This window comes from Anoplophora glabripennis, unplaced genomic scaffold, assembly GCF_000390285.2.
Source record: "Anoplophora glabripennis isolate ALB-LARVAE unplaced genomic scaffold, Agla_2.0 scaffold23, whole genome shotgun sequence".
NCBI classification, from domain to species: domain Eukaryota; kingdom Metazoa; phylum Arthropoda; class Insecta; order Coleoptera; family Cerambycidae; genus Anoplophora; species Anoplophora glabripennis.
This window is the reverse complement of record NW_019416624.1, coordinates 1,130,149-1,140,216: the sequence shown is the minus strand read 5'-3', so window position 1 is coordinate 1,140,216 and position 10,068 is coordinate 1,130,149.

Genomic DNA, 10,068 nt, shown 5'->3' with positions numbered 1-10,068 from the left:
ATTTATGCCTTTGGTTAGCGGTTGTTTTGTATTTATATTTGGGTGGTAAGAGCAACGATCGTGGGTTTCTCTGCCATGCTCTTTCCCCGCAGGAGCTCTAGGTGAGCCTGGCACTCTCCTTTTATGTTTAATGGTTGTTAATGTTTTGTTGTTCTTTCTATTTGTCACATGTTTAATTTGAATTGTATGTAAATAAAGATTAGGTGTATTTACTCTGCTTTTGTTTTATATAATTAAACCATACATCCCCTCTACAAAGTTAGTAGCCAGTGCCTTCCGGTCAATTAAAAATGTATACACACAACGTAGGGATTCCTTATGACGATCACATATTTTTGGCCACAACTACGTTTACTTATTTTTTGTCGAACCTAGGGTTGTTATACTACACTATAGAGTATGCCACCTCAAATTTTTCTCTGTTTATACAAAAAGACATGTCCTTTCGTGCTCTGCTATCAATTTTTTTCCAAAAACCGGTAGGAGTCCCAGAATTATGACGCAACTTCAGAAACGAATTTGCGCACCTCTACACAACAATTCTTTTCTCAAAAACCATAGAGTGTACCACCTCAAATTTTTCCCTGTTTATACAAAAAGACATGCCCTTTCGAGCCCTGGTAACAGTGTTTTGCAAAAACGGGAAGGAGTCTTAGAATTAAGATATAACTTCAGAAACGAATTTGCGCACCCCTACAAAACATTTTTTTTCTCAAAGAGTATAGAGTGTGCCACCTCAATTTGTTCACTGTCTATATAAAAAGACATGCTTTTTCGAGCCCAGCTATCAATTTTTCCCAAAAACCCGTGTGAGTCCTTGAAGTGAGACTTACCTTCAGAAACGAATTTTTGGTACCTATACACAACAATTCTTTTCTCAAACACAATAGAGTGTGCCACCTCAAATTTTTCTCTGTTTATATAAGAAGACATGCCCTTTCGAGTCCTGCTATCAGTTTTTCTCAAAAAATTGTTGTGTAAGGGTGCGAAAATTCGTTTCTGAAGTTAAGTGTTATATCTAGGACTCCTACGGGTTTCTGGAAAAAACTGATAGCAGAGCACGAAAGGGCATGTCTTTTTACGTAGACAGTGAAAAAATTGAGGTGGCACACTCTATACTTTTTGAGAAAAAAATTTTTATGTTTAGGTGAGAAAATTCTTTTTGTAAAAGATAGATGTCAGAACTCGAAAAGGAATATATCTTTACGAATGTACTGAAAAATTGAAGGCAGCACGAGTATTATAGTATTTTTGATTCCTATAGTTACCTGTGGCGCAAAAGGTCTATTTCTTGTATTGTGCATTTGCCGCTATACCTAGATAGAATTGGTCACTATAATTAGAAACGTTTCTAACTTCACACACATCTATTCCAACCTTACTTTGTACGAAAATTGCGAATTGTGACAGCTGTGACGCTGTCTTTTTTTTCGTTGGCACACTTTACCGTACAGATGACGCAAAATTCAAATTTTTCATGAATTTTGGGTGTTTCATTAGTAAAAAATGACAGTCAGTTTCGACAACTCTATTTTTCACCCGACATAAAATTCAATTTTTAACATTTTTTTATTTCTAAAAATAACACGTTTAAACATTGTTATTATTATTTAAGTTGCATTTGAAAGGCGCTAGTTATTTAAATTCCAAACAATCACAAGAAAGTATTTTTAAATACACGCGTTAGAAGAAAATTTCACTGCTAAAAATAGGCTGCAATTATATCACCTAGTTCCTTGAAGTTATTTCATAAATACGAAAATATAGTTATTACACACAACACATATCTATTTATTTTAAATAAAAATCACGTCTTGCGTTACGTTTCGCTGCCAAGTAATGTCTTATTTGCCTGCAATTACCCCAGTACAAATTATATTGTAAACCCTGGGCACATACAGCGAGAGAAAAGAAGTTTTATTTCGCATTGTTGCCCCTTGTATGATAATAAGAGTGTGCACAATGGGTGCGTCTCCTACCGGAATACAATTCACGAATTTAGACGGTCCTTTGGACGGCCTTTGTTTGGCACAGTCGTACGTACCGGGTGGCCCTCAAACTGATTCAAGTGTCTTACCTGGTTTCGTTCATTCAAAGTTTTAACAAATAAAGAAAAAAATGAATCAATCTCAAAAGAATATACTTCAAGATAATGTATGGAAGAAAATATGTAAATAAATTCACTTCTTTCAAAACGATGAAGATGCACTACATTTGCTTGTCTTTTCGCAAGTTGATAATAAAAGTTTTCCACGTTCAACTGTTTGCGCATGATAACGCATTAGTTTTTTTTTAATATTACTGGCATAATTTTCAGACGAATTCTTAAAGATACGACGATTCGAAAACTTCGTGAATCTATTTATCTCAGCAATGGGACGGTTTAGGTGAAAATCAATATTTCGTTAACTATTCTTTAAAAATTTGGCATAAATATATGATTTCAAAATATTGGATGAGCAGTATGAATATACAAAATGCATTGTGAAGCTCTGTATTTTCTTTCATCGAACTTGGTCTCCCGGGTCGACGATCGAACGCCCTCCTTGTATACTCCGTGAGATCCCAAACCTTGCGTGCCGCGTGGTGGATCGAGATACGACACTGGAGTGAAATTTTTTTATCCTCACTTCCTTCTACCTGTGGCGTCGTGATGGCTTTGATACCTCATTTGTGGCTTTGGAGGTGTGCCGATTGCTGTTTTAGGCAGCATGGAGCAGTTATCCAACGACTAAAGCGTGTTGAATTGAAAATTTGAAAGTATAGCAAACATTTGCTGTGTCGCAGACACCCTAGCTGGAGATTGGTGGCTCGAGACAAGACTCTGATATCTTAAAAAGCTGTTTTTTTCCCGTTTCAAGGTAGTAATACGGCAATATATTGTGAGGTTACGGTTAACCTACGAATTAAAACGTTTATATCTTATGGCAAAAAAAATAATTTGTAAGTCTCTTTCTTCAACAATGTAAGTAACTCACTCTGTACACACGAATCTAGATGGGTCCCTTGAACAGTCCATTGTCTGGATAGAAAAGGCATTATGCAAGCGTTTATTGTATTAGTTTGGATAAAACACGTTTTTACATGTTCTTCTCCATTATTCCACCCCCATTGTGTTCGCTGGGCACCGAAAGAATTCTTAATCGAGGATCTATCTGCAGCGTCGTTCCAAAAGGCGAAATAGGAAAATATTTACAACAACGGCGAATAAAAAAAAGTTAAAGAAATGTGCCTAATTCTACATAAGTTTATAATTTTTAATATTCTGTAGATATGCAGCAATTCAAGTTAGCATACCAATTAACTATTTATACTGAATATAATTGTTCGTCCCTTTGTGGCGATAATGGTATTAAAACACACAAAGAAATCACAAAATAATAAATTGTAAAGCTATAACAGACATCACAGAGAATCAAGTTTTAAAGAAAGATGAAAGGCAAGAAGATTTTATAGTAATCTAGGCAACTGGTTTTAATATTTGAAGGAGACGAAGAAGTGGTGATAATAAAGACGTATGAGAGACAAGATAATAAACGAAATAATCAGGAGATATTCAACAAAAAAATATGGAGAAAGAAAAAATTGAGAAAATGCTGGGAAAAAATGAAAAAGAAAAACAGAAGTAAAACCTCACGTCTAGGAAAAGTTCTTCTTAGTCTTAAATTTCGACATTTGCGATTTTCAATTTCTTCGGATATAAAAATAACTTTAAATTTTAAGGCCGATATGTAATTTTCTAATTAATTACATAAATATACATTCAGTCAAAGGAAGATAATAATACTTGCCTGCTTGTCTCTAAATAAAATATTCTTACACTATTTATTAACAAAATCCAAAAAATACTACGTATATTTTGAATACTTCCATGAAAAATTTTGAATATAAGTATTTGTATAATAGGTATGTATACATGGCGATCCACTTTTTAGGATTAGGACTTTAACCATCGACAGATCTCATCAAAATACTGTCATTTTGAAGTATACACTTTTTCTTCCAAAGGCTTCCTTTTAGAGATTTGAAGATTTTGAAAGAAACATATTTCTTTGTTTTTATTTAATTTTTCTTAAACTATGAAAGCCATTTGTTTTATATTTAGTATGAAGTGAAGCTCTATAGATTTTATAAATTATTGTGAAAATAGATCAATCATAGGCGTCGGTATTTTTAATATAATTTCTACACCACTGGAAATTTTTCAAAATGAATTTAATTTTTACATTGCGGTTTATTCTAGAGTAAAAATGTTTCTTACTCTTTTTAAATGAAAAGTTTGGTTTTTGAGAAAAATGGCTTCTTATGGATTCATTACAATTAGATAAAGAGTGTAATGATTGAAGTATGTACAACACTATTTAAATTTATGATTAAGGGCTCCAGAATATATCAGTGTTAATAATATTTTAAAGTGACATTTAAAACTATCTATTTTTTTATTTTATTACTTAGAAACTGTTGTAGGTGGCACAGATTTTTTTCAAAAAAATCTCATGGTTCTCAAAGGTGATTCTTAGCATAACAATTAATTTTTTATACGTATTTTGACATATTTCCTCAATCATTGATTTTACGTTGCATTATTAAATTGCTATTTCTGTTTGTTTCTTAATATTAAATATTTTATTCTGTATCACTTTGTTTGGAAAACTTAACCATTTTAAATGCAATCAATTCATAAGAAGCCATTTTTCTCAAAAACCAAGCATTTCATTTAAAAATAGTTACATACCTTTTTGCTGTGGAATAAACCGCAATGTAAAAAAAACATATTCATTTTGAAAAATTTCCAGTGGTGTAGAAATTGTATTAAAAGTAAGGGTAATCAGAGCGCCTTACGGACGCCTGATTGATCTATATTCACAATAATTTGTAAAATTGATAGAGCTTTTCATTCGTACACTTCATAGTAAATATAAATCAAATGGTTTTCATAGTTTAAGAAAAAATAAATCAAAATTAAAAAAATCAAAAAAAATTGTTTTTCAAGATCTTAACATCTCTAAAAGGAAGCCTTTGGAAGAAAAAGTGTATAGGTCCTACTTCAAAATAACGTTATTTTGACTAAATTTATCGATAGTTAAAGTCCTAATCATAAAAAGTGAATCACCCTGTATATAAGTAGTAATAATAAGTATTTGTTAAATTTCACATTGAAATAACACTTAGGTACATTAGTTTGTAGATATTTATGCACATTGATGAGTGTAATAAGCATTTTGTCCAAAAGCGGTTAACATCAAAATAATTTTAACCTTAACTAGGGATTGAAATCGCCAATTATATATCATTATTACACGACATAGTGGTGAGCGACACACTATGGGCGTAAAAAGTGTTTACATTTCAAAAACATTTTTTCAGTGAATTTTACAAGATTGGCGTTAAATCCATAATAAAAGACACATTTTACTTTTATATGTAGGTATTTCGAAGACAAAATTTGTTTTCATAAATAAAAAAATAATATAAAACAGTTTAACCACGATGGTAACTATTTGTTAATGTCATTGTTTCTGATTAAAATTATGTATACAGTTCATTTTTGATATACAGGGTGTTAAAATAACATGACAAGTTCCTATAAATTTTCCATAGAGAATCCCCATATGGAGATACAAGCCCCTAAAGACGCCCCTGAAAATCGATTTTTTTTAATAATTTTTAAAAATACTTTTTGTAATTTAATTAATTTTTAATATGCTGAACAGCAGAAGATCTAACACTGTTCAATTCGCAGAACTAGGAAATGCATAAGATTAGAAGGAGTTCTTTTTGAACCGACGGCGACGCGACGTACAAAATTATGTAATAAAAATCATATTTATTTTTTCTCGAAAACAGTTCATTCTATCGATATCCACCAAAACTGCTGTTTAGTTTAAGGTTCAAGCTATCTAAGAATATTATTTTTGTTACTATCGTAAAGGGTGTAAAAATAATTGATATTATTGTGCTACAGCTAGTCCGTATCTGGCAAACCAAATAAACCAAATTGTTTAAATAGGTCAATTTTTAAGGAGTTTTATCAGATGTCCATCGTATTAAAAAATAACTAAATTACACAAAGTATTTTAAGTTATTAAAAAAAAAAATCGATTTTCAAGGGCGTCCTTAGGGACCTGTTGGGGAGCCCTCTAGGAAAATGTTTTATAAGAACTTGTCATGTTATTTAACGCCTCCTGTATAAATCCGAGAGATTGCCCGCATATTCTGTTACACCCAGTATGTATGTATGTATGTATGTATGTATGTATGTATGTATGTATGTATGTATGTATGTATGTATGTATGTATGTATGTATGTATGTTATGTATGTATGTATGTATGTACGTATGTATGTATGTTTGTATGTTTGTATGTATGTATGTATGTATTTGTATTGTAATATAATTTCAATGTGTGTGTGTGTTTTCTTAGCGTAGATTGTATTTTTAATTAAGCTGTAAATTGTTCCATACAAACCGCTACTACCTTTTGTCTTACCTTGTACTTTCTTATCCCTGGCCAGCTGTTGGTAGACCCTTGTTACATACCAGACAATATCAGAAAACCTCAGGAGTCGGTTCTATATTTACACAAACTAGTACAATGCAATACACTTTGGAATGAATACCTTTTTATATGTAATAATTTTTCCACAACAAAGAATATTTTAATAACAAATTTTTTTCGGCTCAGCTTACAAACAATATAAGGAATAATTATAAAAATAATTAACTTTATTTGATCTATGTAATACTGAGTACGTCTCCTTATATTATTTGTTGCCTATTAGGCAGGGGCATCTCTTATATCTAAACAGGAACGAAAATGATTCAGATTAAAGTAAAATGGCTGTTCATTTGATAGATTTTGTCAGAGCTCGTGAAAATAGTGAAATATTTAAGTTACAAGTGATTGGATTATGCTTATTTCTGTACAGGTAAGTCCTGTGGTTTGTTATTTATACATTGCAAAGGTTTGATGCGAGAGAAAGCATGATTTATTGGTGGTAGCTAGCTATATTACAGTGCATTGTGTTTTAGGTAGGACCTGGTACGTTGTAAGATTTGAAGTTTTCTCTGCTGGAAACTACGTAGAGGCCTTGCAGACTATTTATGGGGCCACTGGAAACTGCTTTGGAACTGCTTTATACTGCTGGTAGCGGAAAATTTTCATGGAATGACAAAAACTTTAATGTGTTTAATTTTCTTTCTTGGACTGTTTTTTCTTGCTTTATTTTTAATTTTTCGGGAGCTGCCTCTCCACGCTGTGTACATCTTGCAAAAAGCCAAGCCGTAACCAATCAATATTTTTTTTTGTTTTTCTCATCCTTCCTGATTATTCTGTCCCTAGCTTTGCTTAAGGTCCATACACAGAATTTTTCAGTCTTTGGATGTCATTTTCAATCACTTTTTCACAACACTACTTATAACTAACACATTTTTAACAAATGTCCTTTTATTTTTATATACAATTCTATAAATAAATTAATAAAATATCCATTATTTTATGTTTTTTTAGGTCATCTCAGGGTATTCCTACAAAGCCATCCATTTATGACATTTATTATAAAATTTGAGAGTTGATGAAAATTTTCATATTATGGTTTATGTTGGATTGAGATATCTTCTTTAAGTTCACTCGTCTTCCAACGATATGTATACCAGATTAATCTATAGACTCTAAACTTTCATTCGATATAAGTCACTAGGTTTAGATTCGTTTTTCTCTATGTACTGAGTACTAACAAATGTCGAAGTCATGCATTTTATGAAAATTTATTCTGTACATGAGAATAAAATTAAAAGATTTTTATACAATGTAATATCATTGATCATTACTAGTTTTATATCCAGAATATTCATAGTAGCAATCTTATACAAATTTGGTGTTCCTATAATATAATCAAAATTTTTATACGACTTTAAGTTCGGTCAGGCAATATTTTCATATGAGTTTCTATATGAACATTTCAAATTCGTTACAGTATGTATGTATTTGTACGTATGTATGTATTTGTATGTATGTTACATTGACATATTTATCACATCACAGACATTATTATCAGTTTATTTTTTTATTCAAGATTAATTAGTATTAGAAACGCCATAAGTTTAATTTTGATGGAGACGACTACGTCTTATGTGTTCATTTTATGTGTTAATTGTATTCTTGTGGTGTAATTTCATACACTTCAATTTTTTATTTTTTTACTCTGTGCAATTTTAGGAATTCAAAACATGTGTTGGTCAATTTTCGCAACGTAAATCGTATTCCAAGCCCTCAAGAATGATCCGGCACTGACTGCGATATTCTACTACACTCAGTCCGTTGTCGGCATACGCAGAATGCGTGAGAACTTCTCGGTACGTCCGTGGAGATATCCGCGATCTGCAACACGACATCTGCATGACAATACGTACTCAATGTAAGTAATATTCACAGAACCGACCGGTCCACTCAAGGACGTGAAGATAAAGGTGATGGGATAAGGATGAGGATTGGTATAACAGTGGATAATGGGGCAGGTGAGCCAAATCCAGTAATGGAATTAGTTGTACCTGCAAGTAATTAAAAATAGTTTAGAATGTCCAGGGACAGGTGCAGGATAATTTTTTTTTGCCCCATTAAAACATACAGGAACCCAAAATATATTATTAATGTAGAATGCGACTTTCAAGTAACATAAGATCACACGTGTAATCCAGCAGTTTCCTCCGTTGTCGGCACTTTGATCTCATTCAGCCGTTTTCGACGTCCTTGAGTAGAGGAGCGCTGATCAGGGCCGTAATAAGAATGATTTACTTGGCGTACTTTTTGCTAAAAATTCCACAACTATCCTCGCAAGAAATTACATGATTTTAGGTGATTACACAAAAAATAGTAGATAACTTAAAAACTAGAAGAGATAGGTATAGGGAACCCTGATACCGTTCGAAAGAGAATAAAATTGTGTATCAAATTATAGAAAAACATACAGGATGTTCCATTTAAAAAAACCGACTTATGAAAGTTTGAAGTTAATTAAACTTGGCATTAAATTTCTAGCACCCTGTATGCAATTAAGCCACTTTGAAATTATGGATGGGAAGCTTAGGGGTCTAACTATGTCCCCTAAAAATATTGTTGCTTTATCTTTCTTACTATAAAATACACATGGTTTGAATCTAGTCACTATTTCTCTCCATTTTTTTTGAAAAAAATTAAATATCTCGAAAACTGTTAATTTTAGGAATAGGGAAACTTCCTAAAAGTCCACCTAAAATAACACGTAGAATCGAAAATTGCAGTAATATATAGGATGCTCCATTTAAAATAAACAAGTTGATGGCGACTTCTGGTATAACAGGAAGTGGTACGTGGACGCCATTATTTTAGTTGAGAAGGGCATGTCCGAAAACCCGGTATCCCAAATTTTCAAAATTTAAATCGAGGTAGTCTCTGAAATAATTCTAATGGGCCGTCATATACACATAAGAAACGAACAATTTATCTCGACACGGAAATCATAAAATTCCTGTAACGAATAAAAACAGTTGCCGACAAGGAAAGAAGAAGAAGAAGAAGATGTAGCTCTTTTTTGAATAGAGGGCATAATACATTATAATTTTAATATTTATTTTTTAATTTTTTTTGTAATTTGTGTGTAATTTAATTTTAGTGTATTTTGTTTGTTATGTATTTGTTATGTAGTATAGTATATGATTTTTATAATGTGTAATGATTAAATATTCGTTTGGGCGCCTTTTGTTGTGTAGAATGTAATTTGTGTGTGTTGAAATCAAATTTTTTTTATTGGATGTAGGTTCTCATGATAGATTAAGCAATTACAATGACAAATTTGAACGAATTGTACTTTCTTACCTTGGTTTTGCTAATCTCTCCTCCGGCAGCTTTACCTTGCATGAATAACATTAACAGTGTACATTTTATTACAGTGTAGATAGGAATGTTTAGTTATCAATGCTACACTGTCCCCCAAAAAAAAAACACTTATTCAAATTACCAGCATGAGTTCTTACCTCAGAGAAGCGGTTCAATATTATTTAAATTTACTATCACTATTGATTTGAGTAAGT